This window comes from Andrena cerasifolii, chromosome 1, assembly GCF_050908995.1.
Source record: "Andrena cerasifolii isolate SP2316 chromosome 1, iyAndCera1_principal, whole genome shotgun sequence".
In the NCBI taxonomy this organism is placed as follows: domain Eukaryota; kingdom Metazoa; phylum Arthropoda; class Insecta; order Hymenoptera; family Andrenidae; genus Andrena; species Andrena cerasifolii.
The window spans coordinates 10,471,965-10,498,866 of record NC_135118.1 but is presented as its reverse complement, the minus strand read 5'-3'; the positions used below and the strand labels follow the sequence as shown (position 1 = coordinate 10,498,866).

Below are 26,902 nucleotides of genomic sequence, written 5' to 3'. Positions count from 1 at the left end.
GGAAATGCGCTCTCCTCTGAATCGTTTAACAAGCATCTAGGTACCTCTACGTATATCGAAAGGAACACGACTCTGTATAAGCAGAAAGTGGTTCTGACGAATATTTCAATTTCGCACAACTTTCTTGGTGAGACAATCCATTGGATGGTGTGTAGAGAATTATGGCAATCAAAAACAGCAGAAGAGAGAAGACTACTTAGCTATAAGTATGTACATAACAGCATTAGGTTTCCCTCTGGCTGACAGAGTTGACTTTGGAGTACACTGAGCCCTTGAATTATGTTGACGGTATTGGATGGTCTCTGACGCAACAATTATTTAAGCATCTCTGGTAACTTGATATATAGTTTATATTTAAAAGTCTCTCGGTATTTAAACGAATAGTTTATTAACTGATGAGTACCTAGTAGGTACAGTACTGTCTTCGATAGTGAGACTGGCTCGGGACCGGCCGCTTTCAACTTGCGAATCGGTTACTCTATTCGGCTTGCCTCTATTCCCTGCCGTGGTTAATGCGGGGGACTGAGAACGACCAAGAGGACACGCGGCAGCTACAAGCCATAAATTACGGCATCCTCTCACTCGCCGTGGCAACTAGAAAAGAAGCAGTGGGGATGGCGGATTATCACTCATGGAATCACGAAATGTAGGTATTACTGATGGAAACAGCAGCTACTGAATCACACCATTCTGGAATGATTACAAGGTAACCTCAACGCAAGGTGCTACACAATTTGGATATGTGCTTTCGCCCGAAAAATAAACTCGATCGAAAGATCCCAGAAATTGGATTAGTATTGATTTTGAATGTATCCCGTAAATGAAGAACTACGAAAGTCAACATATCTACTGAACCCTAACTAGCTAAGTGATTTGAATAGCGTACGTTATCACCAAACAGCAATAATAAGCCCCAAAATAAACTTATTTTATTCTTAAGGTACATATACACAAGGAAACTTTTGTGTCCAGATCAAGTGCCTTTTGTGTCTAGCTAGAGCTAGTTGCAGTGTCTTCTGCCTAACTGTAGCTGCGACTCCCGCGATGATAGGTCAATTCAGTGTCGCGGACTGTTCTAGGCAGTCTCTAATCTTCCGGAAATTTTTTTCAGTGTCGTATTCACTTGATCCAGACACAAAAGTGTCGTCGTGTAGACGCACCTTTAGGCTGTCTCATTGTCAGTAACAGCATATCAATAGCCTTCATTTATACTTGACCAACAACATCATTGTTGAAGATCAAATACCGTTTCAACAAAATTCAATTCCAGCTGAGCAAGCCTTGAATTTATACGAATACCTACGAAAGACCTAAGAAAGAGAAGAAATAACTGCCAGAAAGAAAGAGAAAGAGGGCAGGAAGGGAGTGCGCAGAGGGGAGGCAAGTACAGTGCTTCGTCGAGAAATTGTGGTTAAACCGAGACCCACTCAAGTGATGTGCAATAAATACCATTGAGAGTACAAGCCACCAAATGTGTCTTTTGCTGCTTGCAACAGAACTGTGTGTACTTATTTGATCACATGTACTTCCTTTTTAAGTGTAATCACTTCCCTCTATGAAGAAGATAAGAAATGCACGTTTTCAGCTGGAAGTGTAAATGTGATTTTTAGTTTAAATGTAAACCAGGTGAAATAAACCTGGCGAAATAGATTAAATGGACATCTGTGTTTCCGTTATCATTTTTTCAGTTCTAAAATGATTACTAATCGATTACCGTTACCTCCTCTAACATTTTCTCAATATTTTGCGGGGTCAAGCATTTGCCTGCTTCGGTGTGTCTAGGACTTCAAACAACTAATACCCAAAAAGTACATCGAATACGTCCCTGGGTGTTTGACTTGCCACCGAAACATTCAGGGGCGTTAGGGACCTGAGCCTCTGCTGCTTTTACGAAGTCACTATATCTCGGCGAGGCACTATACACGTGTGCAGGAACACACGAACAATTTCCATTGCGGTTGTATGCGTCTCTATGGCTTGTTGCGGATTATGTAGACCCGCGCTGGAACATGTGTTGGTTATATCGCTCCGACCGGAGTTAGCGACTCTTGGCTCTTGGCTAAGGCTTCCTTTGCCCCTCTACGCTAACCTAAGAGGCTGCTCGCGTATACCTGCAAAGACCTGCACCTGTACACGGTCTTTTGTAGTAGTGCATCGTAAATATTTCACGCTGATGTGACGTGAATTAAGCGGCTTAAGTGGATTAAGGGATAAGTGTCTCCTATTGGTGGTTGTATTCTTAACCGGTTGGGTACGTGTGTCTCACCTTGTCAGTGGGCTGGAATCGATGTTGAGGTCGTGTAGGCCAATTCGTGTTGAACAAATAGAGGTTTCGCTATTTTCAACAAGTCACTGTTTCTGCATTGTTCGTAACTTTTTACGCAAAATTTTAAACTAATTTCGGAATATAGGACTAACAATGCGCGAGAGTTGTAGAGGATACATTGATGCTCTGCAATTCCTGCTGCAAACGTGAAGAGGGCGATTCCTAATTGTAAGCCACAACTAGATTTACTAGATGGAAGAAATAGTTGCTATACACGCTTTCATTTGACAAATAAAGTTGGTTCAACAGATTTATAGATACCGTGTGAGGAATCCTTCGAAAGTGCCTCGCAGAGAGAATCAGTGTTTGTAAGGTGAGATCAGGTTTAAGGTTCAGTGTTTCAATTTCTGAGAACTTTATCAAATAGAGCTCCTTCAGAGCTTCTTGTTCTCATCACCTGAGGAGCTCATAGAAGTCTTGGGTACTCATAGAAGTCTTGGGTACTCATAGAAGTCTTGGGTAGAACTCGCTAGGCTACTTCCTAACTTTCAGTTACTAGAACCCTACGAAACCTATTAAATATATCGAGCAAAACGTCTAAACTAAGTAAGTAGTGGAATTTCCTCCGGATATTAAGGTTTGCTTAACGAAATACTAATTTTAACTTTAAGGGTTAGGAGGGCAGAACGCAGTGGGCAGCGTCTGATAATTCGCTGAAAAGTCAGATGGCGAGCTTCTGGACCACGTATAGCCCCATTGTCTTTGCAATAATTTTACTTCCCCGGAGGAAACTTGAAAATTCAATTTCAGTAATTACAGTAAGTGGATCCGGTAGCTAATACGCAGGTTGGAGGATGGACTCCAATTGAACTCCGGCCGATCGGAGCTCCGGCTACCTAGCACAAATTCGTTCGACGGGATTGGATCGTGCTGGCATTAAACAAGGAACAAAGAAACGCTGTGTACTCATTATATCGAACGTTCTCCGTTCCTTAAATTTCGTCGAATGATCGTTGGCGACGGGAAAACGGGGAGGAGGGGGTGGGGGGAGGGGGGAAATCCTTTAACGAACCGCGGTGCATTTTCGTCTGTTTTCTCTGAAAACGGTAACGACCAAAGGCTCTCTCGTGTCCTAGAAATCAAGTACATACGTAGGGTGGAACCGGCATAACCACGCCGGGTTGCGACTCCAGAAAGGTCTATGAGAGCGAACCTTGGAAACCAGGCTGCTTCGAGAGCACGTCGACGTTTTCGAAAGAGCGAGGGGGGGGCTTTTATTGCTCTGTTTTCCCTTCAAGTGGCACGAACCTCTGAGACTTTGAAAATACAACGGAAAAGCACTTTGATGTAGGTGATCGATAACGATACACTCATGTAGCGTTTATGGAGTTGTGATTGGAACGCGTATCGATCGGGACCAGTGTCGAGAATGTCGCTTCGCATAAATGCAGAATGGCAAAAGCGCGGCGGTTAAGATTAATGTAACTACACAGCTACGCCACCCTCTGTTGGCATTCCTAAAGAACGTAAACCGAATTCCATATAATGATTCCTAATCCTCATACACCTCCAGTCACGTCGACTTCAGCTTCCACCGGATGCTATTCTTCGCGCAGGGAGGCAACTTCGCAATAATACACCGATTTCTTCATGTAAATAGATCCATTATCAAAATATACCCCCTATTTCTATTCCTGTCCTATTTACACCTTCATCCTCGCCAATATCATCCCTTAAATCGTCTTATCCGTTTGCTCCCCTGCAATTTGCAGTGCTCCGGGCTATACAAGTGAAACGAGGATTAACAAACGACTTTCCATGCTGAAGAAATTCTACCTAACTGCCTGTTCACGCACCAACGGAGTCGACGCAATTAGCAGCAATTAACAGCAATAAACGTAAGTTGGAAAGTCGCGTAAGTCACCGAGGCGAATCGATCTTCGTGTCACCTTCGCACACATACATATTCGCACGTCACGAACTGCAGGGCTGGGATGCAATTAACCGTCGCGGCAAGGCGGCCGAGTAAAGTGTTCGTTGATGCGTGTACACGGCCGATAGCGCAACAGGCGAGAGTTCGTTTTGCGAAACTGTCGATAATAATTAACGTCCGTGCGGAGCACCTTGTCTCTCTGGCGCGTGTGTTTCTGAACGGGGAAAGTGCCTACGGGGAGGACATGCCCGTCGTTGTAACGAACTTTCGTGGACGGACTTCGGCTTCGGTGACCTGTCAAGTCAATAATTAAAGACGGCGCCAGAGGCGTCAAAGGCGTATCGCGATGCACAAGAATTCGACGTGTCTACGGGGACAACACGCCATCCCCCATTCGCAGCCGCACCTAATCCCCTCAAAATTAAAGCGTTAATGGCGAACAAGGAAGAGGCTGTGTCGCTCTGGGGTCAAACAAAAGTGTATGCAAATAGACGACCGTAGCCGCCTCTCGTTTTACCGTCTATCCCGTGGGAAAGGAACAGAGAACGTGGCCTAAATGTTCTTTTGTCCGAGCTTTAACGGGACACTGATATTAACTTTTATATGGCTGCGAAGAGAATATTCAACCGTAAGAGCGTGTGCCTAAGTCTTCGAATAATTTTAAAATTGTTTTTATTTATTGTAATTTCTTAATCGACAAATCCATCTGTTTATTTAAGAAGAACAACTGTGAAGCGATAACTGCAATGTAATTAAGATCCTAATGATCACTACTTTATATATTTTCTGTGATAATGCTGCGTACAGTGTGAAAATCGTCCAAGAAGACTTCTCTTTTCAGATCGTCACAAAACTAATTTGCAGTTCTTGCTGCCCTGTTCTTTCAAGTTGTTGACAATACAAACCAGAATCGATAGTTACATTTGGATTGTTTAATAAAATAATATATACATAATGTATACGAAGTGGCGAACAGTACTCATGCAGCAACCTAACAGATCCATCGTTTGGCCAACTCGTCCATGTCCCAGTACTTTGCGGCAGATCTGTAGGCAAACGCCCTCCGTCCTTACGCTAAGAAGCAAGTTTGTATGACGTAAAAGCAGGAGTTGTATCTGGTGTGATTCACAGTCAGGGAAATCACTCTAAATGGCCAATTATCCTTATTCCTGCTGGAAAACTAGGTTAAACTGTGACTCAGGTTTCTAGCTCACGCTTTCGGAGCTGAAGTCAAAAGTATTTTCAGTGGGTGCAAGCAAGGAATGGTTTCGAAACGTTGGTACGACACAAAGCGAAAAAGAAGGTCTCGCGGGAGTTCAGCGAATTAAGGCAGGCAGATGGATACACAGAGATTGCACGAAGATTCGTGAAGCGCTGCTGCATACGTGTTTACATCGAATATAAAATGATGTACCCAAGGTGGGTGGCACGATCCGTGGAGGGTTGTAACGTGGGGTTGCACAAGCACATCTACACGGAAACGCGTAGACACGGGTTCTTGTAGAAATGGGTGAAGTGTATTTTATTACCGGCCACCAGATAATGCTGAATGTGCTCTACTTCCAGTGCTCGCGGTGTGTACTATTATGCAAGTGGATATCCACTATACCATCGATTGTGTGACGTTCAATACGACATCAAGAATATGCATACCAGAGCATGTACGTACAAGTTACAGAAACGATACATCAATTCTTTATTTGCTTGCCACAAAACATAGTAGTACAGCAGAAATGTATCAATTTCAAAATGATTATCTACAATAATGATCTTCGGGTGTACATCCTTGATAAAGTAGAGCAAAGTAAATTGATACACATATTGCTTAGGGCTTAGGGCAATGCACAATATGAAAAAGAACGCAATAGTCATTTTCATTTTTTTTTTCATTTTTGTTTGAATTAATTACTTGATAACAGATATGCTAAAATATACTTGGGTCTTCCTCTTTAATATATTGCAAATGAAAAGTTAAGAAAATACATACAAAATGAATGAAAAAATGTTGTTTGGACGAAAGTGAAATGTACAAATTTACCCCATTGCGGGGCTAGTTGGTACGTTATTCTGTTTACAATTTTTTTCATTTTTTATTTGAATTAATTACTTAATAACAAATACGCCAAAATATACTTTGGTCCTTCCTCTTTAATATATAGTAAGCGAAAACTTGAGAAAATACGTACAAAATGAATGATTCTCGACGTACGGCAGTCTAGAATTTTTTTTACAAAAACTGTGATAAAATTTCAATAACAAAAATATTGGAATACATTCTAGAATCCTTGAAATTGACCCCATGATTTTTTTCATAACGATTGGATTCTTTAAACGAAAATGGCAAACGTTTAAAAATTGCTCTGCGTGTGAGCTAGCCAGTGTGTCAAAGTTGATCGAAGAAGAAGGTGCGTCAACGAAGGGTTAATTCGTCTGCTGTCATTTAGTTACTAACTCAATTTTACGACGGCTCCGTGGCTGAGAGGAGAATCAACACAGCTAATAAAATGGATTACGAAACTACTTGATTTCATCGTATTTAGAATGAATCATATGGAGTACTCGAACTTTACATCAACACGAATGTTAATGCAGTAAAACGTGTGCCCACGCAGCGTTGCGGTACAGAGGACCCTTCTAGGCTGTATTTGCGCAAACAATATCATCGTGTAACAACACTTGTGAGCTAAAATAAATCGACAACTGTCAACGATACCGCAAGCTTCAAAAACTGTCGGTCAATTTTTTACCTCCATATCCGACTTTTGTTGTTTACATGTATGCCTCTCTCCTGTATGTACAATACAGGTAACTAGACGGAAATGTACATAGCATGCGACGGTGACGGTAGTACCACGGGTGGAATGTTTCACTGGGCACAAATAAATCAAAATTGCGGAATAACAGTTTTTCTACTGACGCTTCGTTTTTTAACAAAAAAATGAGAATTCAAGTTCCTACTCGACCGCCACTTTATGTATACATACATGTGTACATACTTCTATTGTAAATTCTAGATCCAGTACAAATACCAGAACATTCAAAAAGGATTTTCCCCAAAGTGAAATGTTTATTTGAAATGTGATTTGTTTTGTTGACAGGATATGTTAACGAATATGGAGCAAAACATTCAGCTTGAAATTTCTGCAAAATACAAATTGGAAAGTATATCTACATTTTCTCTTTTTCTTCATTTTACAGAGAGAGAATTATGAAACTATTTAGAATTAAATCATCAAACCGTGCGAACAAGTTTTACATGTCAATGATTAAGCCTAAACGTAGGCTTAGAAAGTTTTCAGTAACAGGTTATAACAAAACGAAACTTGTAATATTGTTTCGCCTTACGTCATAACAACAGTCAGACGTTAACAAAAGATTGAGACCATATTGTGTAAATAAATTATATTTTTGTTATTGATGAAGGAAACTACAACGTTTCCCTTCCAGTTGCACATTTTATCTATCTCAGATCTTGCTCCACTTTTAGTTTCAAAATGCTCTGCAAATAAAAAGTCACTAGAAGCTAAATTAGCTGATTTTTCACATTTAATATTTTTAACCCTTCGTTGACACACCTCCTTTTTCGATCAAGTTTGACATACCTGGGTGGCTCACACCCAGAGAAATTTTTGAACGACTGCCATTCTCATCTAAAGGATACAATTATTATGGAAAAAATCATGGATCAATTTCAAGGTCTCTAGAATGTATTCCAATGGATTCTGATTGAAATTTCATCGCAGTTTTTGTAAAAAAAATCTAGATTACCACATGTCGAAAAAAACCCGAAGAAAATCGTTAAAAAATTGTAACTTTTACAAATTTCAATAGTAGAATCTAAAAATCTACAGAGTTGTTGTTGGAATATAATACTTTCAGAGAAAAAAATAGTTTGTACGTCGGGTTTGGAAAAAAACTATTTATTTTGCATGTAGAAGGTACAGAGCGTCAAAATCAGCTTATGGGTGGCTCACACCCAGAGTGTCAACGAGGGGTTAATCTCTTGTCCACACTGTTGCGCAATTTCTTTACAAGCGATCACTTTCTTCTTAACTGCAGGACATATTGGAACTTTGTGCCTTTTTCTCAATATTTTTTCTTACACGATATGGTGGTATAACTTGTTCGTTTGCTTTTAGGACACTCTGTACATGGAAGCAGTGCAATTTAACAGAATATGATAATACACCTTTTCACACGTTTGCGACAGTATACATGGAAGCATTTACCCCTGAAAAAGCGCAGCTCGAAACGAAATGTGACCTCGTGTCGTTATCCCTTGTTAGTTATAACGAGCCGCGGTAACGCATGTTCGTTACAAGCTTACAAATTAGCCGCGTTTCAGAGGAAACGACCAATGCGTGTACGTGCATATGCAGTTGTCAGTTATACAGATACAATTGAATAGTAATTTCCAATAGCGGCCAGTTCATCTACTTTTAATGCCGGCTTTTCCTGAATTTTTTAACAATAATAGATTTTCAAAATGGAATGTAAAATGTGAATAGAAACAAAATATCACAGTTAATGAGGAGCAGTTAACTTGGATAAATATCACGTGGAAAGGACCAACATACCTACAGTAGTGTTCGGTTAAATTTGAATCCGTCGGATTTGCGTATTCAAATTTTCACGAGCAGGGTAGCATTTGATTCCAAGAATTGGCCTCGTAACAGATTGTCAAGGAAAGCGAACAGATAGATCGAGAGTAAGCGAGATAGTCGTACTACGTCGAGCGTACGCGACTAACAAGGGAAGATCCCGAATCCGGAAATTCAAAAAATTCTGAGACTTTGTGAATATGCAGGGGATTTCCTCTTGATTATAACGCAATTTTTGTTTGCTGCCCAAATTCACTCTAAGGGGGCGTAATTCGACCTCTGAAAATCCGGTTATTTTCCGATTTTACGTTATAACTTGTGAACTGTAAAATAATTTTTTTTACCAAATGATAGACCTAATTAAAAGAAGTAACTTCTGTCTTGAAACTTTTTTTCTACCTCTTACAGTACGCGAGTTATAACACAAATTTGGAAAATAGGCGAATCTTCAGGGGTTAATTTCACCCCTTTCGAGTGAATTTGGGCAGTAAACAAGAATTGCGTTGTAATCAGGAGGAAATCCCCTGCATATTCACAAAGTTTCACTATTTGTCGTATTTTTCGGTATTCGAGCAGTCGAATACTTCAGTTGCTCAATTATTTGACGAATATAATTCGAATATAATTCGAATAATAACATTCGAATAGTATTCGAATAATAACATTCGACTAGTATTCGAATAGTATTCGAATAATAACATTCGACTAGTATTCGAATAATAACATTCGACTAGTATTCGAATAATAACATTCGAATACTCGAATATTCGAAGTTTATTCGTAGCATTCGAATACTTGTAAAATATTCGAATATTAAATTATTCGAATAGTCCCAGCCCTAATTACAATGTAACATGCAATGATAGAAATTTCATTTTACATAATTTTCATCTTATCTTTGTGAAAATATTTCCAATTGATTGGTAAGGTTCTGCCGATGCAAATGAGTCTAAACATGACATACATCAGACTATATTTTAGATTGTGTACGGCGGTAGATTCCTATTTAACTATTAATAATCCTAAAAAATAGTCCGATTTATGTCGTGTTTGCACTCATGTTCATCGGGAGAACCTTATTAATGAATTCGTAGGCAGGTACTATTTTTATAAAAAATAACCTGGACATTATGGAATGTGAAATTTTTACATGACTCTCCACGTCCCTTGCTAACTTGTTATGATTCGTTGACCTCGAGATGATGAAGGCGATCGCACAAAAAGAGGTCGTGGGGATAGTTCGTTCAAATGGAACCGAATTTAATTCAGATTTACCTGGGCATCACTGTAATACTTGATAACAATTTTCATTTCTTTGCCCTGCTTATTCGATCACACTAACATGTAAATTAATACAGACTATGACTGTTATTTTCCAATCCTGACTACAGAATTTCCTGAATGCTATTTCAAGCATTGATATGGTGCTCATAGCGATGCTTGGGTTATGTATAAATAGCGTTCTATTTAAATAATAATTTCGCATTAAAAATGCTATTAAACAATCCAATGGTGTCTGTATGATCATTATAATATGATGACAAAATATTTGCATCTATAACCATGGACAACGTTTTATATTGAAGTTACTTATACACTTAATTTCTATATAGAAATATCAATTGTAAAGTATACCTTTTGTCTACAAACTACGTTCATATCATAATTTTAAAAATCTTTGTATTATAATTGTTTAGATTTTTGTTTATAATATTTGCTTAGCATTAAAGGCACTTATATAATTCCATTGTAAATAACTCTTTAAATTAATTTCAGCCACCGTATTCTGGAGAGAAGCTCATTCTCTTCTACTTCTACTAACGAAACATTTGAACACTCCATATAGAGTATTCCACATAGAGGAACGAACCTACAAATGTGGATAATTGATCTGCTGTGGAGCCGCAAAAAAAGTACTAAGAAACATAATGTTTCGTGATACTTGTGACTCGTCTCTAACTTAATCAGTTTAGTTCATACAAAGTTTAGTCCACAAAACCAATTGAGTTTATAGTTTATATCCATATTTCCGCAACACTCTGTAGGTGGTCAGCTGACGCACACGGACGTGTCCGTGGAAATTCATATGCAGATCAATTCTCGATGAAACTCGTTAAAATTGTAAAATATACGACAAACTGACTCATTCGCATGTACTACATTATCATGTCGCGTACGTTTACATACTTGTTAGCTTTTTCTTTTCTTGTGAAAAGTACGATAAAAGTGGGATACAGAAGGAGAGGTAGCGGTCGTAAGTGGAAGGACGTGTAAGTACATAGAACCACATCGATTCACATAAATCTCTCGCATCAAATATTCCTATTAAAGCGGAGGGGAGTTCGAGACCGAACTTTTTTCCGCGGATAATTTCCCTGCTCTTTTACTATCTCTATTTCGTATTTATTTCACGGGCTTGTTAGAGCAAACTTTACATTCTTTCAAGACAGTATCAATTGCCTGGTGAAATACTGCTGCTTAAAAAGAAATAAAAAAAAACGATCATTAATGGGGACATTTTTTTTAAGCTGCAGTATTTCACAAGGCAATTGATACTGTCTTGAAAGAATGCAAAGTTTGCTCTAACAGACCCGTGAAATAAATATGGAATAGAGCTAGTAAAAGAGCAGGGAAATTATCCGCGGAATAAAAAAGTTGCTTTCATCCTTGAAAGCAATTTTATAACTTACGTATTAATGGAATAGAGTAAGCTGTGAATCAGGTTTATTCAAATGCTTGATGACACTTCCTGAAATCGCTATAGAACAGTCACTAAACTGAAATATATAGTAACAGCAAGATGTTTTCGCAAGTGTTTCCTTTTTATGTGGAAAACTCAACTACTTTGCGGGCATTTAAAGTTTTTTTGCATCCGTTTGCTCTAGGAACATTTGAGACCACTGTGCACTACAACTGTTGTAGTACAACATAGGTTTCATCACGTTTGGTGTGGCTGGATTTGTAGGAATGAATTAAATGAAAGAAATTAGTTGAGACATACCTTACTGCTTCAAATGAATTGAATGAGAAATATAACGACCAGGGTTAGTTTAGGTCAGGCTTAACCCTTAACTGGTATCCTGGGGTCAGTCATGACCCCAAGCACGCAAGGTTCGCTGCAAAATATTTGGTTGTCTAAGTTTGTAAACTGAATTTCTAATTAATTCGATCATAATAGTTTAACTTTCTACGTATCTATTATTTTATACATTACCTACGAACAAAATAGGTATTCATAGAGGTTGATCTAATGTCGACTTTACAAATTTCTGTGTCCTTTTTTATTTGGGGTCTGCCACGACCCCAAGATAACAGTTACGTTTGAAAAAAACAGTATACCAGTTAAGGGTTAAGAATTGTGCTAGATAATATTCTCCGCTAGATAGTGATTAAGCTCTTTAGCTTAATTTTTCAAACATTCACAGTGGACTGACCCCTTAAGTGATACGATATAGGCAACCCTCCCCTATGTATACACTAATATCAAACAATGTTTATATTTAACACCAAGACTGTTTCCCTTTTTTTTTTTTAATAAAATACTCAAACGAATGCGTCAGCCACACGCACACTATGTTTACAGGATACACACTAGCCATACGTTTTCAATTACATTATCACTTGCTTTTATTCCTGCTGAAAGTCTATCTCGCGAATAATGTGTAGATTAGTCTTGAATTACAATACAAGAAGATCAAGGGTGATTAACAAATTCCTGCTCGAACCCATCGTGAGATAAGATAATTCCTCAGCCTTCCATGTTATTACACAGTGCAACAATTACAAGTAAGTAGTAAATTGTAATAATCTGTAATATATGCATATCAGATTTCTCATTATTTTATTATATTGTTAAAATTGCAATGTAATAGATCATATGATGAAATGCAATCTACTAAATTCAGTTATACATATAAGAAGTTTTCGTGTACTAACTTTAACGAATACCCTACTACAATTGCATAACAAGGAACTGAATGTTCAGCTACAACGTCACACAGGCACAAGGGATTCCTAACTCATCTTAAAATAGATCACCAATACCAACACGATAAATCAAGTTCAGCATTGAGGTTACTTATATGTATAAGTAGTATGTATACAGGGTGAGTCACTTGAGCCTAGAACTTAAAATATCTGCATTTCTTTCGCTGGTTCGAAAAAAATGTTATAGGAGGAAATTATTCTATTGAAAGGGGCGAATTTTGCTGTAAAAGGAATAATTTTTTTCGAGTTCATACATTTCGAAGTCATATAGTTCGAGATTTAAAGGTGATTGTCGGTTTTTTAAGTAGAATGATATATTTTCGTTGTTATATTGTTATAGCTGATAAAAAAGCGAGTACAACCACGTATGACATGTTGACCTTCAAATGACCTTGAATGAATGTTAGTGCAAATTTGTAGCTATTTATTTAAGAAGCAGTCCAAAATGATTGCCAAGTTTATAATGATGATCCGACAACATCAGCAAACATGCGAAAACATGCTCCGTTTATCGTATTCGAAAATGTATGGACGTTAACGGTAATCATTTTGAACACCTTCCAAAATAAATAGCTGCAAATTTTCACTGACACATATAAATTTCTCTGTTCTTCCCTTAAAAACGTCCTTGTCATTCAAAGTCATTTGAAGGTCATATTATACATGGTTGAACTCATTTGCTTTACTAGCTTTAACAATATGACAACGAAAATGTATCGTCCTGTTGAAAAAACCCACAATGTCCTTGAAATCTCGAAGAATATGACCTCGAAGTCAATTATTACTTCATAGCAATGTTTGCAATGTCTAGTCTAGTGTCAGGCAGAGTTGGGCAAAATGTAATCTAATTACAAATTACAAATTACGATTAATCTGTAATTGTGTAATTGATTACACATTATTTTCTGTAATTGTCGATTCAGGTAGCTGACCATTTGGTTTTGTCAACTATCTAAACGAACGATTACTAAAAGTAATGTGTAATCAATTACACAATTATAGGTTAATTCTAAAAGTACTTTGTAATTTGTAATTAGATTACATTTTGCCCAACTCTGGTCTCAGGTGATTCACCCTGTACAGCAACACCTTACACAATCTTTTTCTTACCGCTACACTATATTCAGTGATTGCATATAGCGTCTGAAGCAATTCCGATCGGCGCTTGTTTCACAACGCGGCATAAGCATTGAATATTGCATTAAACATAAAACCGAATGTAACAACAAAATCCTGATTTACAAATGTTTGGGTGGCGTGAGCTGTGGTGAGTTTGCGATACTTTTTTCTTTTTCAAAAATCACACGAAAACTCCACAGTATAACCTCGAACCAATACACTAGTTTAAGACAAATCAGTGATTACTTTTATAGGTAAGTGAGAAATCAAAGAGTGACCCAAGAAATAGCCCCTCTTTGGGTCCCACGATTTTGGAACTGAATTTTCTGCCAAATGATAGCTTATGATGGTACATCAATCACGACAAATTTTCAAGTTGAGGTGACAATTAGTTTCTGAGATATGAGAGGTGAAAGAAGTGAAAGTTCATTAACGCGTCAGCCCATACGCTTCGATGTATAAACTTTTATGTCGTTCCGATAATTTAAACAATTATTTCCTGGGGTTTTGCTGGCTGCTACTAACGAACTTGAACTTAGATTTTCAAAATTCACGAATAAAAAAAGTCAAGAAATATAAATGCCTGTGTAGTAGGTGCGTTTTTAATATATATTCCACAATGTTGAATTGGCCATTTGATTTTTTCTCTCGTGAATTTTGAAAATCTAAGTTCAAACTCGTTATTAGCAGTCAGCAAAACCCCTGGAAACAATTGTTTAAATTATCGGAATGACATAAAAGTCGAAGCGCATGGTTTAAAGCGTTAATGAATTTTCACTTCTTTCACCTCTCATATCTGAGAAACTAATTGTCACCTCAACTTGAAAATTTGCCTAGATTTATGTCTCATCACAAGGTATCATTTGGCACATAAATCAGTCCCAAATCGTGTGACCAAAAAGGGGTTTAAAAATCCTCATTTTGGGGTCACTCTTTGAAGTTGTCACAAAGTCAGCCCGCATTGAGGAATGCCATTGTGACAGTACGTTTCGCCGCGTGAATAACACAAGAAATTAAAGAAGTACGAAGCAACCCCATTAGCCACAAAGCCACCCCCGATTACGGTGCATTCGCACGCGCAAGAATACAATATTCTAGCAGCGATGCAGAAAAACACTGTTGGAAATTAGCCGTGTGGCGTTTTCCTTCGTTGGCAATGAGGACGCGCCTCGTGGACGGAAGTCTTCCGGGGCATCCCGATCTTCGTTCTATATGTGTACGCGGTATAAGACAAATTACAGAGGCACCCTTGTGTTACCTATAATATTATATATAATTCTGTCTTAATGTATCAATAAACTACAAACACATATTCGGTAATCCATGCCTCTGCCTGAAGCTGAAAAATCCAGCATGCGTGTACGCGCATGCTCGGTAGCTACTCGCGCATGTACATCGAAAAGATAAGGCAGATGGAGAAGCTCTGAAGCAAATATCCGGCATCGTACAGCATTTACAGAGGTGAGATCTTTCAAGGAGGTGCCTATGCGCATACTGAGCGCGAATGTCCAATGAAAACGTAATATTCCTTTCAAATTCCAGCCACTGCAAAGAAGAATTCCTCTTTTCCCTTTGATAAAAAAAAAAAAAAAAAAAGAAAAGAAAGAAGGAACGAATGGAAATGTTATTACAGTCACTAGCGGCTTTGAGCACTTCCTCCTACACAGCATGCATTTAGAGTAGACCCAATGGCCCGCGGAAAATGCGACGCCACTGGCACGTTGCACGTGCACAGGGTGATTAGGTTAACACGAGTGCGACTCTCTTTTTCGCCAACTCGGCCTCGTTTCTTCTTCTTCGCCGCCGCTTTCACGCCCCTTTCCCTCGCGGCTCCCTGGCCCAGAGAGGGCAGGAATTATGAGACGTCTACGGGAACGCATGCCACGTGATGGAAACGCAAGATCGCCGGGGGCACAGTCGAACCGCCGCGAGCTGGAGTACGTCTAATGTCGCGAGAAGTCGCGGAAATAGAAGTGTAACGGTTTTTAAGCCGCGCAACGGAATAATTAGAGAGAATTTTTTAATAGACGCGACGTCTCGTTAGCACGAGTGTCGATGGGAAAGGACCCCTCGTCGCTCTTCTTTTTTCTTTCGACGAATAAAAGCGAAACACCGCGGACTAATTGTGCCTTCGGACGCATTCTGAATTCGTTCATTCTGAAATGGCTACGAACGTGCCAATTATTTTAATTGCACAACTGGGGCAGTTTATGAGGTTGCACAGGTCCGTTTATTGGCGCGACTGATATATGTATGATATAACTTGTTATCTATTGCACTTAGGGGAGGAAAACAACTGTTGGAACGAGGCATCGGTGGTGTGTGCACATTTCTTTTAAATCGTGGCTACAGTAACGTTTTGGAATCTCAGATGTTAGACTATATGTAGGGGAGAGCGGGGACAAACGTAACAGCGTCGTGAAAGTAACACGCCTTCAACCCCCTTCCACAAACATTTCCAAAACGTTTGCTTTACACAGTTACACGTGTATAGTGTCAATTTTATTGCACTGAGTGACGCTGAGCAGTAACACGAATCGTATACCCTGGGCAAGCTAAACTTATTATTTAGATCATTCAGGTAAGTTTCTCTTATTTTTTTTTTTTATATTAAACTATAGATATTAAAGCAATTATTTGCTAGAGCGTTCTTAGATAATGTCTTTATAAGTTCCTGTATTTGATTTCAACTAGTTTTGTATAGTTTGTTTTTTATAACAGTTCTATTCTGTAAAAGATGGCTGCGGATAAAAGTAACACGTCACTATGGGGATGAAAGTAACATGTTACTTGGGCGAGCAAAATCGCATACAGAGTAGGAATTCTTCCGATGATAATGATCGTCTATATCTGGTTTGATTGGACCCTGTCAGTGAAAACTGTTCGAAAGAGAATCATCCCAAATGTCTAGCTTTTAAGGGTTAGACCCACGAGGACTGCAGCATGGGTGATCATCACTACATATGTCATAATTTTAATTCGGATTAGGTGAAATTTAATACCTATCATTTAACTAAATACACAATATCAAAGAAATGTTCGAAGCTGGTTATTCTTTCCACCTTTCGTTATTTAAAATTTATTTGCTTCTGTCGTTACTTAAAATATATTTATTAAATGTTTCTTCCTATCGGTTTTTTTATAATAAAAAATCCTTTTTTTGCGTTGGACGAAGCGTTTTTACTTAATTCTCCTGAAAATAATTAGTGTTACTTTCGTCCTACCCCTGCAGGACAAAAGTAACAATGACAGTCACTGCGGAAAACTGCCATAACTCTTTGACTACTTATCACGCAAGGCTGAATCTGGGCTCAAATGATAGACCAAGAAACATAGTATTTTAAGGCATAATTGTCATTTTTATATCTATAAAAGATAATCGTAGGCTAGGCCAAATGTAAAAAGTGTTACTTTTGTCCCGACTCTCCCCTAAAATTGCGATGCTAGACTGTATATGATGGCATCCACTTCGCCTAGTCTACTTTGCGATTTTACGAATGCTCTTGTAGAAATGATTATGATGTAGATGACATAGAAGACATCGAATGGTGTGTTTTCTTTAGCTCTTAGTGCTATTTAAAACGTTTAAACTTTAAACTCATACTATGCCCTTAGATTTTACGTCGGTTTATAACGACAGACAAATACCTACTATTATGGAGTTACTTAATTTAAGTAGATGTGAAAATGATGTGCCAATTCTGGGTTAAACATTCTCAAATAAATTAATTTATACTGTCATTAAAAGTCTAGCACATCATGAACGGTATGAAGCAATTCTTAATTTATAGCGATTTATTATTGTTTCGAATATTAATATTAGTATTTATCCTTGTATTAACACTTTGAGTAGCGCAAGGTGTAGTGAAATACTGTTCCAAATGGATCAGATTTTTCCTTTGGAATTGAGAAGCGATTTTTATTACGTACTATTAAATATTATTAAATGATAATGGCTTTCACTAGTGTTGACTATTATTAAAATCTTTTTTACTAAATCTTTAAAAAGAAACACGGCAAGTATGTATTAGGCAGCAATGAGTGAAAACTTGATAACTGCAATATATATATTGATGATCGAAATGAAAAAAGAAAGATAAATATGTTCAAAAGGCGGGACGAGCTGGATAAAACTTTCCCAGGCGAAGCGACCACTTAGGAAGATTTGGTCGACTTGAGACGGTATCTCGTCAAACTTTGCGCTACTTAAAGTGTTGATATGTACTGCTACTATTTATAGCGATGGTCAAAGGAATTTTATTATACTCGTCCTTACGCGCATTTATCAATATTTTCTACTTTTCTGCTTGCTGCGCAATCATACATAATGCACCGTCTGAAACTACGTCATCTCAAACCGCAAACATTGTCATCCGTAACTAGTGATCCCCTCCCCTATTTTCAAAACGTTTAAAATCACTGCATTTCGTCAGCTCCTCAATCATTACTAATCCATTGCAATTTTCAGAACCATTAGACTCATTGTCAGTAGACTAAAAGACTCAAATACTCGTACAATAAGTGGCGCAAACCCCGCAGAGATAAGTTATCAGTTACATAAAACGTATTTTTAAACGATTTCACTTAGCTTCGATCCTCTGCATGTTTGGTGTATATTTGTTCCAAATCTGGCACCTCAATTTTCACCCACTTCGACCAATGCAATTATCTTGAAACATTACAGGAGTGCGTAGTTTGGATGACAATACAATATTTAAGAAAAATAGTAAAAAATAAAAAATATAAAAATATGTATTAAAAAAAATCCACAAACACTAGAAACTAGAAAATAAAAAAATATATAAAAAAAATGAAGTTAAATGATTTTAAAATGCACTGAAAACTAAAAAATATATTTTTTCTAGTACTACAATTACGATGGTGCTGTGTGCCACTTTAAAGAAAATCGTGGGACGGGATATTTGTTTCTGTATTAAACTGAATCGTATCCTGTTATGAAATATCCGATCCCACGATTTTCTTTACAGTGACATATCACCATAGTAATTGTAGTACAAGAAAATTATTTCTTAGTTTTTAGTGCATTTTAAAATCGTTTAACTTAATTTTTTTTTATATATATTTTTTATTTTCTAGTTTTTGTTCTCTCTGTTGTTGCTTAAAAATCAACACCTACAATCTCGGTGAAGCACTTCGATAATACGTATAAAGCTCGTGTGGGATATTCGCGACAGTCTGTGACGAGGCAGGAAGTGGAGACTCGAAATTCAGCGAGAGTAGTACTGCTTGGCGTGTCGTTTTGAGCTTCGTAAGCGTTTGTGCGTGAGAAACGGAAGACTGCATATGTTATAACGAAATATCAAGGTGTATGGCGAGGTGTCGTTCAGAAATTCCTGCGATAGTATTATGTTCAGAAGACTGACACTCGTGTTTCCTTTAAAACCAAACGAATTTCCGAACTCAAACAGACGCAACGAAATTAGTAACCGTAATATTTCTCCAGAACTAGGGATCAATAGGCATCGAATCACGTCAATAATATTGTAAACTCGAAAGCTGTGTAAAGTTTGGAAAGTATGGGAGATCTCGAGTACTTTGTTAACATTAGGACATAACTATTGTGTCGATATAGTCCGCGTTTAGTTAACTGTAGTTACCAGTACTTACATCTAATGGAACGTCTCTCATGTACGGTTACATGGCGTGTTATATAAGTGCATACATGTTCCTTATCTTTTGCGCGCGCGTCACTGAAATCACTTACATAAAAGTGCTTTTAAAAATAACAGCTTTCTGTAAAGCAGGGTCTGTGATTAATATAAAGAAACGCATAAGTGGTAAGCGTTTAAATGAGTAAGGTGTAATAAGATTCTGTTGTTAAATAAGTAACAGAGAAGTATATTCTACTAGTTTTATAGCCTGTCTTCGTCAGGCATTATTAGGTACCTTATTTAATAAGACGTCTAACGTAAGCACAATCTTTGGTGGAAACCCCTTGAGAAACATTTTACATCTTACACAGTTTGGGTACGAGACAGGTACCTGTCTAATTAGTCACCTGAAGGGCATCTCGAGAGGCCTAAGTCACATACGTGCCCGGTGGCATTTTAAGCCCCTTCTAGAAACAAAATACCGATTTTCTAACTTTCGGGTACTTTTCTGGTACCTACAACAGGTACTTGTCTCGTCTTGGGTCGTGGCATGTTATTTGCGAAGAAAGGAAAAGAAACTTAGGTACCAAAACTTAGTGTTCAGCAGTGCTTAAAACTCATAGGGTCCATAAGATAAATATAATACCTGTTTAAGGCCACAGGTACTATCCACAGAAAAAGTCACCTTTAATTGTTTATAAAAACTTTTACAAACATCCAATGTTGATGACTAAATTCCGTGCTATAGGGGAAGGAATTCTACACTTCCAGTTCAAATTTCAAGTGAAAATATTCATTCATTCAAGAGTTATGATATATAAATAAATAAACGGCTTCAAAGTTAACTCCCCAATACCGCTCTGCGAGGTCATTACTCGGCGGTGCACTGAGTTACGTTCAGCACTATAATTTCCGTAATTATTCGAATTTCCTCGCGAATCTTTGTTGTAAATGTTCACAAAGGATGACACTTTTAGTGTTTATTTGATGATCGCTTTTAGTGAGAATTTATTGTAATAAAAATATCGATTTTTCGAGATTTAAATAGTCCTGTACCCCCTTAAAAGGTGATAGAATAAAGCTACAAACGTGCAAACTGATACGTGAGGACTAGGCAGTCCAAAAATCGATTTTTTATTGCATTCTCCAAAAGTACTACCTTTTCTGAATAAAATGCCCTTTGGTTTATATTAAAATTCGCAAAATTGTTGATTTGGCAGCTAGAAAGGTCAAGCGGTAACGTATAGCGTCGCCTTTGCGCGGAAGCTTTAAACCCGGTTTTCTCGAATCTTTTTTTCTCTTGGTTTTGCCATTTTTGCGAATGAACGGAGGTTCAGATCGACTTGAAAAAATTACAGCATGTATAAAACACCTGCCATTTCCCGCGCAACCTATTATATGGATCGTAAAAATTCGAGCTTTTCATCAAAAAATTAAAAGCTCGCAGATTTTTAGTAGCGCGCAAACACGACCTAAAATCCGCGACTTTTTAATTTTTTGATGAAAAGCTCGAATTTTTACGATCCATATAATAGGTTGCGCGGGAAATGGCACGTGTTTTATACATCCTGTAATTTTTTCAAGTCGATCTGAACCTCCGGGCATTTGCAAATACGGCAGAACCAAGAGAACAAAAGATTCGAGAAAAATTCGTTTAAAGTTTCTGGGCATAGGCGACGCTATAAGTTACCGCTTGACCTTTTTAGCTGCCAAATCAACAATTTTGCAGATTTTAATATAAACCAAACGGCATTTTATTCAGAGAAGATAGCACTTTCGGAAAATCCAATCAAAAGTGTTTTTTTCGACTGCCTAGTCCCTTTAAGACATAAGAACATTCTAGACTTCCAAGATTCTGAACAGCTTTTAAGAACTCTCAGTTTCGAATAATATTTTAAACGATTTGCGCCTTCGAATTATTGACTTCATTGCCTACACTGTGTAAAACACTTCAATCCACGCCCTGTCTATGTGCAACACGTGCTGAACGATCAGTGTCACGTGGCATGCTTACGCGCGCAACGTGTGTCCCATTGATAAGGTTGTGAAACAAAAGATGCGTGGGACATGTAGGTAGAAAACATAGGCATCATAGCCGTCCGACTTTTATCGTACAGGAAAAAGGAAATTGCATTAAGCTTTTGCTTGCGAAAAGTGTATACATGTGTAAGGTATACGAAAGCTGCCCCCCACTCTTTGGACACCGCGTGCGTATGACACAGGATGTTAATTACCTTTGGAGTTTTCTTATTCTTCTCGCAATGGCAATCGTGAATCTATGAAGAATAGTAAGCAATTTGCGCTTGAAGCGCACCACAACTTACAAATTCTATAAACTTTAATTTAATTATTATTTGAAACTTTCTAACCTATAAATCACTAACTTCAACCATGTGCCAAGTCTTACTTAGTATCAGGTTATATTACAAATATAAACTCCAATTTAAGTAGAATTTCAAGTTTTTCTACCGATAAATTACTAGCCGCACTAGTGTATTGGGATTTAGTAAATCCGATTTAGTTACTGCCGCTACGCGATCTGGTGGCGAAAATTAAAAGCAGTTACACAGGGTTAGCTGTCACATGTAACAGAGCTATGTACTTACATTGTCAGTATCGTTTTACGTGACTTAAATTTAAAATACTCGTTGGACATTTTACAAAAAAAAAAAAAAAAATGGGAGATTCATCGGGAATTAAATTTCCACGAAGAAAAGGATCGTTAGTAACCCTCGTCAAATTCGTTTGTATCGCTCTAACATAAATAATGACGGGTCTACTTTGTTGCTGTAGGTGGAAATGCAGCAGACATTCAAAATAATAACAAGAGTAAAATTTACTAAAAAGCCTCCGTGCCAAAATATGCGGATACAATTAAACCTTTTCTATGGGTCAAAATGATCCTTGATTCGGAGCCCGGGTCGCTGCTCAAGCATCCGGTGTCTGAGGGTTAAGCAGTTTTAAATTTCGAGGCAAATTGTGAGAGAGGGTCCCGCTTGAAACAGCCACAAAGTGAATAGGTCAACGATCGCTCTCAGGCAAAGAAATAAATGAGAACTAAGTTTCGATTTCGCTTGAAAGCTCGTCGGAAGGATGGGGGAATTGAAGAGGAGGTTGGCGAAAAGAATCGCAGAAGGATATTCAAAAACTCGTTGCTCCGCGATCCTTTAGACTTTAGCCGAACACTCTCCGTCGGAGCAACGTAAGCACTTTCGCGTGGGAAACCAACTGGTTTGCCTACGTTTGTAGTCCGACATCGACGGTGGGATTTGCGTGGTGCTACCACCGCAAGCCACCACGTTGCTTGTCGCGATAGACACCCCTGCATTTTTCAGCACCCTCAGCGATTTTGAGTATTTTGCTCCCCATATCCGCGGAAACTTCTATTCTCTGTCGTTTCTCGCATGCTCCTCATTGTCTTTCACTGAATTTCCATTTTTCCTTTAACGAATTCTTCAGAGATTTTATTGCAGACAGTATTTCAATAGCGGGAGTTAAAATATATTTAACATCTTACAAGGGAAGATCCTGGACCCGAAAATTCAAAAAATTCTGAATCTTTGTGAATGTGTAGGGGATTTCCTCCTGATTACAATTCTACTTCTACAATTATTTATTAATCAATGTCAAAATTGGTGAAAATTTTCCTTGTATATTAAGGAAAAACTTTGTCGCTGCAAGTTATATGTATCTCAAAATTGCCTCGATACTTTTTAACGGCGAACGGTGAAAAACATGGGTTATGTCCAGTATTACTTTTTAATTAAATATTATTACATTTGTTTACATAAGGGTTTTGTGCATACATTTCACGGTTTCGCTAGAGTTTTCTGAGTTTTATGTTTCAAGTCTCATAACGATCCGTTAATATTTACTCAAGTTATCGCAATTTATGTTTAAAGAAATAATAATTTTGGTGGAAGGTATTTTTTTGTTTATAATTTTTATCACGAATACTAATGATTGGATATACAAGCTGTAAATAGAAAAATGATGTGTCGTGGCGAGCTTTACAACACTATATTTTTTAAAATTCAGTTTAACAACATTTAATTTTCCAATCTTTCTTAGCGTTTGGACAATAAATTTTCCAAATTTCGAGCGCTAATCCCCTTGTTGCATCCGACCCTTCAAATAATCTTATTGAAATACGAATTTTTTGGCAAAACTTTTGTCGTTGTATTGAAAAACTATTGACAGATGCACATAATTGGTATATAGCAGAAATAGAACAAACAACTTTAGATATGACGAAACATTAATTCTTCGTATGTATACCTAACAAAAGACGTCCCTATAATATTTTCGTTATTTCAAGGGATATACCGTATTTTCGTCAAGCTCTGATCGAACCACGAACAAAATGCAGGATTTCACATTTATAACGATCAAATTTACAGAATCCAATTTAACGGAAGGAAGAGAAAACAAAAGGTAACAATACGGGAATAATATTCACATTACATTGGAACAAGCACAGTTCGCAAAATATTTCATGAAAATCACTTCACAGAATATTCAAAATGTTCCCTCGAATTTGAATATTAAACGAAATCTTCATTCCCGAATTAATTAATAACATTCACGTCGATTCATAAGACATATTTTATACACCGATATAAAATAGGACCGTAGAATGTGTGGGAAGGTGGGTGGGCAGAGGGGAAAATTACATTACTCAAACGTAATACGAAAGACCAGATCGATAAATCGCAACGCGTGCGGACGCGCGCGCGTTTTCAATGCACGAAAAGTGATTCCGGCAACATGAAACGTAACCAAGGCCAGCGTCGATGAATATCATAAAAGCCCATGGCAACCAACAGTCTGAAACCATAGAACAAATCTGCCCCCTTTCTCTTCCTGCCGGTGCCTTATGATCAACGATCCCAGGACGAACTGAAGCTTTACGATACCTTTCCCACTAGAAGTTACCTAAAAACAACCAAAAGGCACTTAAAGCTACGTAACTAGAAGTATATTATTACTGTAACCGAAATGGTGCTTGCACTTCGGATATACTTCAAGATTTTTTTAATGCATTAAGCTTATATCGCTCTTAATTGTGTGTGGGGGGGGGCGGGTATAAGTGAAAATTACCATATTTAAGTCCGCGCTCACACGCGATTAAACATCTATCGAAGCAAGGAAAACTAATTAACTATATTTTTTAAATTGTCTCTCGTTTTTACCTTTATTCCCAACCTACTGTATACGGCAGGCCTGTCCAGGGATTGCTCGCACGAGCAGCCGCGACAAGCCGCGAGTTGCTCTTTGCTCTCGGTGGCACCGCGCCAGGCCCAAGAGCGAAAGGTCTTCTCGGTGGGGGAATCTGTGAACGCCACTATCCCCACTCTTTTGCGGCTGCCGCGCTTGCCGTCGCTCTTGCCTTCACTCGCAACCACCCGCGGCTTCTCTTCGAGGGCAAGAGCAAAAGTTGGACAGGTCTGGTACAGGGTAATTCTAGAAAGTATAGTGCCCATCCGAGATATAATGACTTAGGTGTTAAGTCCCTCAGCGGGGTCTTACCCGACAACTTGCTGGGTACTCGCCGCTAAACGGGCCCTCGTACTACCTCTTGCAGGACTTTATTTAGAGAAGACCAAGACAAAACCAGGGCCCTAACAGAAAATAAAACAGAAATTGAAGATACGGTTTATTATTATTAAAAGACATCAATTAACCTTGCTACTGGCTATTAAAAATTGTCTTATATTAAATATGAATACATTTTAGTGAGGTATTAGTACAACATTAGAACAATAGTGGAGATTTTAGGAATCAATATAATAATTAATAAAGCTTAATTGATGTCTTTTAATAATGATAAACCGTAGCTTCAATTTCTGTTTTATTTTCTGTGGGCCCCGGTCTTGCCCTAGTCTTCTCTAAATGAGCCGTTTATTTTGAAAGTGACCCAAGTCCATTTATATTTGAAAAAATTTTACACATAAATTTTTAATACTAACTGCAAGTTGTACATGTTACTACAATCAACAAAAAATAATTGACAAATGGACTTAGGCCACTTTCAAAATAAACGGCTCAAATACAGTCCTGCAAGAGGTAGTAGGGGGGCACGTTTAGCGGCCAGTACCGAGCAGGGTGTCGGGTAAGACCCCGCTGAGGGGCTTCACACCTCAGTCGCTATTTCTCGGATAGGCACTATAGACAATATTCATAGAGGGAAATGTTATACGCCCCAACGAGTTCGAGCTTCTCATGACCATATAATGCACCAACCCCTTTATTGTAGCTAAATAATTGCACACAATCCACTTTTTGCTGTCCTTTGAACCTTACGCTACACAAAATGCGATATCTCATTGCCAGCCACAGAGTCTGCCCTGTTATTGAATTAAAATGAGACTCATACTCAACTTGTAAGAATCAAATCTTGGATTGCATCTGAACTTGAGTAAAACTTGTGTCAAAGTAAGATTTAGGGTGACGTTCTTCAGCGAAAATATTCGAGCTGACTTGAATTATTTTTTTAATTGTTTAAGGGGGGATAATTTAAGTGATTAAGGGGGGAGGCTTACCTAGAACGGTAAAAACAACACGATCCTTTGGGAATTTCTTCTAGAAACACCGATAATCTTTTATTATTAAACATTAGTCTATTGGAAAGAGTACATCTTATGGATATTTCAGTATTTTTTGCGGTAAAAAGTATTGAAAGATTTGTGACTTATAGGCGATGCCCAAGACGTCCTTTTTCAGGCGCTTTGCGGTGACAACCGTGGCTCAGTGCAGGATCATCCAAAATTGAAGATTCATTATTTTTTTCAGATAATATCTGTAATTATCTAGGCGCTATCGGGCCCGATTTTAGAAAAATTATTTTGAGACAAAGTGGCGGCTGTGCAAAGTTGAAGCATCGATATTTGACAAAATATCGCTCGTTTTTCGAGTGTAAAAAAATCCAGGCAAAAAAAAGGAAAAGCTCCCCATAGCGCTTAGATTTTCAACCCTAAAATAAGCCTGCAAAGCCTCGAGTAAATTGGTTCATTCATTTTTTAGTTATGTGTGTCACCGACTTTGAAAACGTGATTTTGAGAAAAACGCGCTTAAAGTTTTGGGCCTGATCGCTACACGGATGAACACCTACCTATTTATACGCGTATAATTGTGGCAATTTCGATCGGATTAACTTGACACTTTGATGGAATATTTTCAAGAAAATATAAAAATCGAATTTTCGAAAATCTCTAGGTAGGCTCCCCCCTCAAGGCATTGGTGCACTACGCGCTCTGAGCTAACCACGATAAATCCTATTTTCTCCCCCTGAGGAGGTTCTTTATTCCCGATAAATCCACGCTGATCATAAACCATAGTCCCTCCACTCAAAAACAGCGAATATTCCGCGACTCAGCGAACTTCG

General features: G+C 38.1%; 1 protein-coding gene across 16 annotated transcripts in view; it reads right to left on the bottom strand.

Annotated features, from left to right (window-relative positions):
* LOC143375392 (CUGBP Elav-like family member 1-A) overlaps nt 1-26,902 on the bottom strand; it is a 628,399-nt gene that overhangs the window by 580,547 nt on the left and 20,950 nt on the right. The window lies entirely within an intron of this gene.